Source organism: Bombina bombina, chromosome 6 (genome assembly GCF_027579735.1).
Source record: "Bombina bombina isolate aBomBom1 chromosome 6, aBomBom1.pri, whole genome shotgun sequence".
NCBI lineage: Eukaryota > Metazoa > Chordata > Amphibia > Anura > Bombinatoridae > Bombina > Bombina bombina.
Window position 1 is genome coordinate 823,651,441 of NC_069504.1, and position 9,012 is coordinate 823,660,452.

The window sequence follows — 9,012 nt, forward strand, 5'->3', positions numbered from 1 at the left end:
ACCGGGTTTCTATGACAACGGGTCCGTTATGCTGAGCTTTGAATCTGCTCATTCCCGGTCTTTTTGAAGTACCGTTCAGCTCCCCATGTCAGGTCTGTGTTCTTAACTTTTTCTCATAACGCCTGACTTGACCCATGTTTGGCTGCTTGTAGGTATGATGCGTACTCTGTATCTATATATATGCATATTATGCTTTCACTTATGCCTGCTATATTTATTTAAGATCCGGGTACTGCTATTTTGTTTATTGTTGGGATTTGATGTCAGACCTTATTGAGTACATTCTGCTAATGACTTGGGTCTTTTATCTCCTTGGTGTATAATAATCATACATTGTTACTGTTGCTTAGGGATGTCCTTGGATGATATGTATTGTGCCCTTGTCTGCTTTTCTCATCTGACTAATCCTTGAGGTGATGACCTGTTCTACTTATGTGTTTCACCAATTTACCTATGTGTTTACGTTTTTTTCAAACATACATTTTTTTGTATTTATTTGTATTTTTTGCTTTTTTGCTTATGTGTTTAATTTTCAAACATTCCTTTTTGCTTTTTATTTTTTGGTCAGTTTATTATTTTTTTATTTTTTTCAGTTTGTATATAACCTATTATCCTGCTGTTTCACATTGTAATTTTTATTGGGCCACTCTCATTCGTTGCTGGAGGGGTGACATCACCATGTGGGTGGCACCTTACTCTGGAGAGCGAATGATTGGGTGGTCTACCTTACATAAGGGTGTCTGGTGAGGGTTGATTCACATTGTTATTTTGTATGTCTGAGGAAGGGGCTAAACCCCCGAAAACGTTCACATATTTGGAATAAAGTTCTGAAAAGTCCTGGCGAGTGCACTCATTCTTTTACTCTCTCTCTCTCTCTCTCTCTCTCTCTCTCTCTCTCTCTCTCTCTCTCTATATATATATATATATATATATATATATATATACAGTGGATATAAAAAGTCTACACACCCCTGTTAAAATGTCAGGTTTCTGTGATGTAAAAAAAATGAGACAAAGATAAATCATTTCAGAACTTTTTCCACCTTTAATGTGACCTATAAACTGTACAACTCAATTGAAAAACAAACTGAAATGTTTTAGGTAGAGGGAAGAAAAAATATAAAAATAAAATAATATGGTAAACTAATACTTTGTTGAAGCACCTTTTAATTTTATTACAGCACTCAGTCTTTTTGGGTATGAGTCTATCAGCATGGCACATTTTGACTTGGCAAGATTTGCCCACTCTTCTTTGCAAAAACACTCCAAATCTGTCAGATTGCGAGGGCATCTCCTGTGCACAGCTCTCTTCAGATCACCCCACAGATTTTCAATCGGATTCAGGTCTGGGCTCTGGCTGGACCATTCCAAAGCTTTAATCTTCTTCTGGTGAAGCCATTTGTTTGTTGATTTGGATGTATGCTTTGGGTCGTTGTCATGCTGAAAGATGAAGTTCCTCTTCATGTTCAGCTTTCTAGCAGAAGCCTGAAGATTTTGTGCCAATATTGACTGGTATTTGGAACTGTTCATAATTCCCTCTACCTTAACTAAGGCCCCAGTTCCAGCTGAAGAAAAACAGCCCCAAAGCATGATGCTGCCACCACCATGTTTCACTGTGGGTATGGTGTTCTTTTGGTGATATGCAGTGTTGTTTTTGCGCCAAACATATCTTTTGGAATTATTGCCAAAAAGTACAACCTTGGTTTCATCAGACCATAACACCTTTTCCAACATGCTTTTGGGAGACTTCAGATGTGTTTTTGCAAAATGTAGCCTGGCTTGGATGTTTTTCTTCGTATGAAAAGGCTTTCGTCTTGCCACTCTACCCCATAGCTCAGACATATGAAGAATACGTGAGATTGTTGTCACATGTACCACACAGCCAGTACTTGCCAGATATTCCTGTAGCTCCTTTAATGTTGCTGTAGGCCTCTTGGTAGCCTCCCAGACCAGTTTTCTTCTTGTCTTTTCATCAATTTTGGAGGAACGTCCAGTTCTTGGTAATGTCACTGTTGTGCCATATTTTCTCCACTTGATGATGACTGTCTTCACTGTGTTCCATGGTATATCTAATGCCTTGGAAATTCTTTTGTACCCTTCTCCTGATTGATACCTTTTAACAATGAGATCCCTCTGATGCTTTGTAAGCTCTCTGTGGACCATGGCTTTTGCTGTGGAATGCGACTAAGAAAATTTCAGGAAAGACCAACTAGAGCAGCTGGACTTTATTTGGTGTTAATCAGAGGCACTTTAAATGATGGCAGGTGTATGCTGACTCCTATTTAACATGATTTTGATTGTGATTGCTTAATTCTGAACACAGCTACATCCCCAGTTATAAGTTGCAACCACATTATTTTAGTTTTTTTTTTCTTCCCTCCACCTAAAAGATTTCAGTTTGTTTTTCAATTGAGTTGTACAGTTTATAGGTCATATTAAAGGTGGAAAAAGTTCTGAAATGATTTATCTTTGTCTCATTTTTTTACATCACAGAAACCTGGCATTTTAACAGGGGTGTGTAGACTTTTTATATCCACTGTATATACAGTATGTATATATATATATATATATATATACAAACAAATATTACACATACATAAAAAACACTGATAAAAAGTTCATAAGGTTCATAAAATTCATAAAATGCATAAAGAAGGCATCAGAATCAGAATCCCTTTGGATCTCTACTTACACTCCCTAACCTCAATCCAATGAGGTAAGTGCCGCACAATGTATGAAGAGTCCCTCAGGAACACAATGTAGGTGAATGCCAGTGGATAGTGTCAGTGAGTTCAGTACTGGAACATACTCTGGGGCATTTTCACATGAAAGACAAAAGTGAGCAAAGAATAGTGCAACCCTGTATATAATGATGCACACAATAGCTTTATTTAAATATTAGTTGCTCACATTCATTAACCTCAATTGCATATGAGGTAATCGTTAGACATAATATATAGTTAAAAACCCTCTCTTTTGTCTTTCATGTGAAAACGCCCCAGATTATGTTCCAGGACTGAACTCACTGACACTATCCACTGGCATTCACCTACATTGTGTTACATAAACTGTCCGCCTGCTCTGAGGCGGCGGACAGAAATCAACCTTATCGAATACAATCGGGTTGATTGACACCCCCTGCTAGCGGACGATTGGCCGCAAATCTGCAGGGGCGGCATTGCACCCAGCAGTTCTTGCGTATGCTGTCGGCATTTACCGATGTGCAATGGACATGATACGGTACATTGTATCTTGTCCGTCCGCACTTTAATAAATATACCCCATAAAATATGAATATTGCCTAAATATGTTTTTACATGTTTTCATCTACTTAACTGCAAAGGGCTCCAATGCATTTATATATATGTGCATATATGTGTACATATGTAACTATTTAGGTTTTTATATGTTCCTTTTTATTCTAACACCTGAGACCTCATATCTTTATGCAGTTATAACTATTGTGTGCAATATTTTTTTTAAATAATTTTTATTAGATGGTGTTATTATGAGTATAACTATACTTTGTAATGTATTTTTGATGTGTTTTGCTACACTTTTTTGTTTCGCAAAACAGTTAACCAGAGCTCTGATGACACGGTAATAATTCAAGTGCAAATCGTGATTGTGCTTAAGCATTTGCATTTATATTCAACTTGTAATACGAGCAGAAAACCTGACGCAGGCAAAAAGACGTGATAAACCCCTTATTGCTTCTTAACAGTTAATGTGCCACTCGTAATCTGACCCTTAAAAAGTATAATTTACATTTAGGAAAAGGTTTGCAATAAGCTGTTTTATGTTGAAGCTACAAAATATAAAAATTTAATTTTCATGATTCTGATAGAATGTTGAATTTTAAAAAACTTCTCCATTTTCTCCAACATTGGTGTGTCCGGTCCACGGCGTCATCCTTACTTGTGGGATATTCTCTTCCCCAACAGGAAATGGCAAAGAGTCCCAGCAAAGCTGGTCACATGATCCCTCCTAGGCTCCGCCCACCCCAGTCATTCTCTTTGCCGTTGCACAGGCAACATCTCCACGGAGATGGTTAAGAGTTTTTTGGTGTTTAAATGTAGTTTTTATTCTTCTATCAAGTGTTTGTTATTTTAAAATAGTGCTGGTATGTACTATTTACTCTGAAACAGAAAAGGATGAAGGTTTCTGTTTGTAAGAGGAAGATGATTTTAGCAGACAGTAACTAAAATCGGTTGCTGTTTCCACATAGGACTGTTGAGATGAAGTAACTTCAGTTGGGGGAAACAGTTAGCAGACTTTTCTGCTTAAGGTATGACTAGCCATATTTCTAACAAGACTGTGTAATGCTGGAAGGCTGTCATTTCCCCTCATGGGGACCGGTAAGCCATTTCTTCTGTTAAGTGTGATCAGTCCACGGGTCATCATTACTTCTGGGATATTACTCCTCCCCAACAGGAAGTGCAAGAGGATTCACCCAGCAGAGCTGCCATATAGCTCCTCCCCTCTACGTCACTCCCAGTCATTCTCTTGCACCCAACGACTAGATAGGATGTGTGAGAGGACTATGGTGATTATATTTAGTTTTATAACTTCAATCAAAAGTTTGTTATTTTATAATAGCACCGGAGTGTGTTATTCCTTCTCTGGTAGAATTTGAAGAAGAATCTACCAGGGTTTTTACTATGATTTTAGCCGGAGTAGTTAAGATCATATTGCTGTTTCTCGGCCATCTGAGGAGAGGTAAACTTCAGATCAGGGGACAGCGGGCAGATTACTCTGCAAAGAGGTATGTAGCAGCTTTTATTTTTCTGACAATGGAATTGATGAGAAAATCCTGCCATACCGATATAATGTCATGTATGTATATTTTACACTTCAGTATTCTGGGGAATGGTACTTCACTGGAATTACACTGTGTACATAAGATTTTAGCCTATTTTGCAGAGTCTAGCAACAGGCTTTTTAATAACTCTTAATTTATGTTAAACGTTTTTGCTGGAATGTAAAATCGTTTTCATTTTTCTGAGGTACTGGGTGAATAATATGTTTGGGCACTATTTTTCCACTTGGCAGTTGCTTGATCTAATTCTGACAGTTTACTGATCTCTCTCACTGTTGTGTGTGAGGGGGAGGGGCCTTTTTTTGGCGCTTTTGCTACGCATCAAAAAATTCAGTCAGAAGCTCATTGTATTTCCTGCACGATCCGGTTCATCTCTACAGAACTCAGGGGTCTTCAAAACTTGTTTTGAGGGAGGTAATCATTCACAGCAGAGCTGTGAGATTGTAGTTGACTGTGATAAAAAACGTTTATTATTTAACTTTTTTTCTGCTATCAGGGTTAGTTATCCTTTGCTAATGGGAACAAACCTTTGCTAAAATTGTGTTTTTTACAAAGATTGATGCTATAACCTTTTCAGTTTATTAATTTCAACTGTCATAAATCTGTCTGTGCTTCTTATAGGCACAGTACGTTTTCATAGTATTTTATTTGAATAGTATTTCCAAGTTGCTGGTTTATTTGCTAGTGTGTTAAACATGTCTGATTCAGAGGAAGATAGTTGTGCTATTTGTGCTAAGGCCAAAGTGGAGCCCAATAGAAATTTATGTACTAACTGTATTGATGCTACTTTAAATAAAAGTCAATCTATACAAATTGAACACATTTCACCAAACAGCGAGGGGAGAGTTATGCCGACTAACTCGCCTCACGTGTCAGTACCTACATCTCCCACTCGGGAGGTGCGCGATATGGTGGCGCCCAGTACATCTGGGCGGCCATTACAAATAACATTACAAGATATGGCTACTGTTATGACTGAAGTTTTGGCTAAATTACCAGAACTAAGAGGCAAGCGTGATCACTCTGGGGTGAGAACAGAGTGCGCTGATAATGCTAGGGCCATGTCAGATACTGCGTCACAACTTGCAGAACATGAGGACGGAGAGCTTCATTCTGCGGCTGACGGTTCTGATCCAAACAGATTGGATTCAGATATTTTAAATTTTAAATTTAAGCTGGAAAACCTCCGTGTATTACTAGGGGAGGTGTTAGCGGCTCTGAATGATTGTAACACAGTTGCAATACCAGAGAAAATGTGTAGGTTGGATAAATATTTTGCTGTACCAACGAGTACTGACGTTTTTCCTATACCTAAGAGACTAACTGAAATTATTACTAAGGAGTGGGATAGACCCGGTGTGCCGTTCTCACCCCCTCCGATATTTAGGAAGATGTTTCCAATAGACACCACCACACGGGACTTATGGCAAACGGTCCCTAAGGTGGAGGGAGCAGTTTCTACTTTAGCTAAGCGTACCACTATCCCGGTGGAGGATAGCTGTGCCTTTTCAGATCCAATGGATAAAAAGTTAGAGGGTTACCTTAAGAAAATGTTTGTTCAACAAGGTTTTATATTGCAACCCCTTGCATGCATTGCGCCGGTCAAGGCTGCGGCGGCATTCTGGTTTGAGTCTCTGGAAGAGAACATGAGTTCAGCTACTCTGGACAAGCTTAGAATCCTTAAGCTAGCTAATTCATTCATTTCGGAGGCCGTAGTACATTTAACTAAACTTACGGCTAAGAATTCCGGATTCGCCATTCAGGCGCGCAGAGCACTGTGGCTAAAATCCTGGTCAGCTGATGTTACTTCTAAGTCCAAATTACTTAATATACCTTTCAAAGGGCAGACCTTATTTGGGCCCGGCTTGAAAGAAATTATCGCTGACATTACAGGAGGTAAAGGCCACGCCCTGCCTCAAGACAGAGCCAAACCTAAGGCTAGACAGTCTAATTTTCGTTCCTTTCGGAATTTCAAAGCAGGAGCAGCATCAACTTCCTCTGCTCCAAAACAAGAAGGATCTGTTGCTCGCTACAGACAAGGCTGGAGACCTAACCAGTCTTGGAACAAGGGCAAGCAGGCCAGGAAACCTGCTGCTGCCCCTAAGACAGCATGAATTGAGGGCCCCCGATCCGGGATCGGATCTAGTGGGGGGCAGACTTTCTCTCTTTGCCCAGCCTTGGGCAAGAGATGTCCAGGATCCCTGGGCGCTAGAGATAATATCTCAGGGATACCTTCTGGACTTCAAATACTCTCCTCCAAGAGAGAGATTTCATCTGTCAAGGTTGTCAACAAACCAAACAAAGAAATAGGCGTTTCTACGCTGCGTACAAGAGCTTTTGTTAATGGGAGTAATCCATCCAGTTCCACGGTCGGAACAGGGACAAGGGTTTTACTCAAATCTGTTTGTGGTTCCCAAAAAAGAGGGAACTTTCAGACCAATCCTGGATTTAAAGATCCTAAACAAATTCCTAAGAGTTCCATCATTCAAAATGGAGACTATTCGGACAATTTTACCCATGATCCAAAAGGGTCAGTACATGACCACAGTGGATTTAAAGGATGCTTACCTTCACATACCGATTCACAAAGATCATTACCGGTACCTAAGGTTTGCCTTCCTAGACAGGCATTACCAGTTTGTAGCTCTTCCATTCGGATTGGCTACAGCTCCAAGAATCTTCACAAAGGTTCTGGGTGCTCTTCTGGCGGTACTAAGACCGCGAGGAATCTCGGTAGCTCCGTACCTAGACGACATTCTGATACAAGCTTCAAGCTTTCAAACTGCCAAGTCTCATACAGAGTTAGTACTGGCATTTCTAAGGTCGCATGGATGGAAGGTGAACGAAAAGAAAAGTTCTCTATTTCCACTCACAAGAGTTCCCTTCCTGGGGACTCTTATAGATTCTGTAGAAATGAAGATTTACCTGACAGAAGACAGGTTAACAAGACTTCAAAGTGCTTGCCGCGCCCTTCATTCCATTCAACACCCGTCAGTGGCTCAATGCATGGAGGTAATCGGCTTAATGGTAGCGGCAATGGACATAGTACCCTTTGCACGCTTACACCTCAGACCACTGCAATTGTGCATGCTAAGTCAGTGGAATGGGGATTACTCAGACTTGTCCCCTTCTCTGAATCTGGATCAAGAGACCAGAAATTCTCTTCTATGGTGGCTTTCTCAGCCACATCTGTCCAGGGGGATGCCATTCAGCAGGCCAGACTGGACAATTGTAACAACAGACGCCAGCCTTCTAGGTTGGGGTGCCGTCTGGAATTCTCTGAAGGCTCAGGGACAATGGAGTCAGGAGGAGAGTCTCCTACCAATAAACATTCTGGAATTGAGAGCAGTTCTCAATGCCCTCCTGGCTTGGCCCCAGTTGACAACTCGGGGGTTCATCAGGTTTCAGTCGGACAACATCACGACTGTAGCTTACATCAACCATCAGGGAGGGACAAGAAGCTCCCTAGCAATGATGGAAGTATCAAAGATAATTCACTGGGCAGAGTCTCACTCTTGCCACCTGTCAGCAATCCACATCCCGGGAGTGGAGAACTGGGAGGCGGATTTCTTAAGTCGTCAGACTTTTCATCCGGGGGAGTGGGAACTTCATCCGGAGGTCTTTGCTCAAATACTTCGTCATTGGGGCAAACCAGAGATAGACCTCATGGCTTCTCGACAGAACGCCAAGCTTCCTCGTTACGGGTCCAGATCCAGGGATCCAGGAGCAGTCCTGATAGATGCCTTGACAGCACCTTGGGACTTCAGGATGGCTTATGTGTTTCCACCCTTCCCGATGCTACCTCGATTGATTGCCAGAATCAAACAGGAGAGAGCATCAGTTATTCTAATAGCACCTGCATGGCCACGCAGGACTTGGTATGCAGACCTAGTGGACATGTCATCCTGTCCACCTTGGTCTCTACCTCTGAAACAGGACCTTCTAATACAGGGTCCTTTCAAACATCAAAATCTAACTTCTCTGAAGCTGACTGCTTGGAAATTGAACGCTTGATTTTATCAAAACGTGGGTTTTCTGAGTCAGTTATTGATACCTTAATACAGGCTAGGAAGCCTGTTACCAGAAGGATTTACCATAAGATATGGCGTAAATACCTATATTGGTGCGAATCCAAAGGTTACTCTTGGAGTAAGGTTAGGATTCCTAGGATATTGTCTTTTCTACAAGAAGGT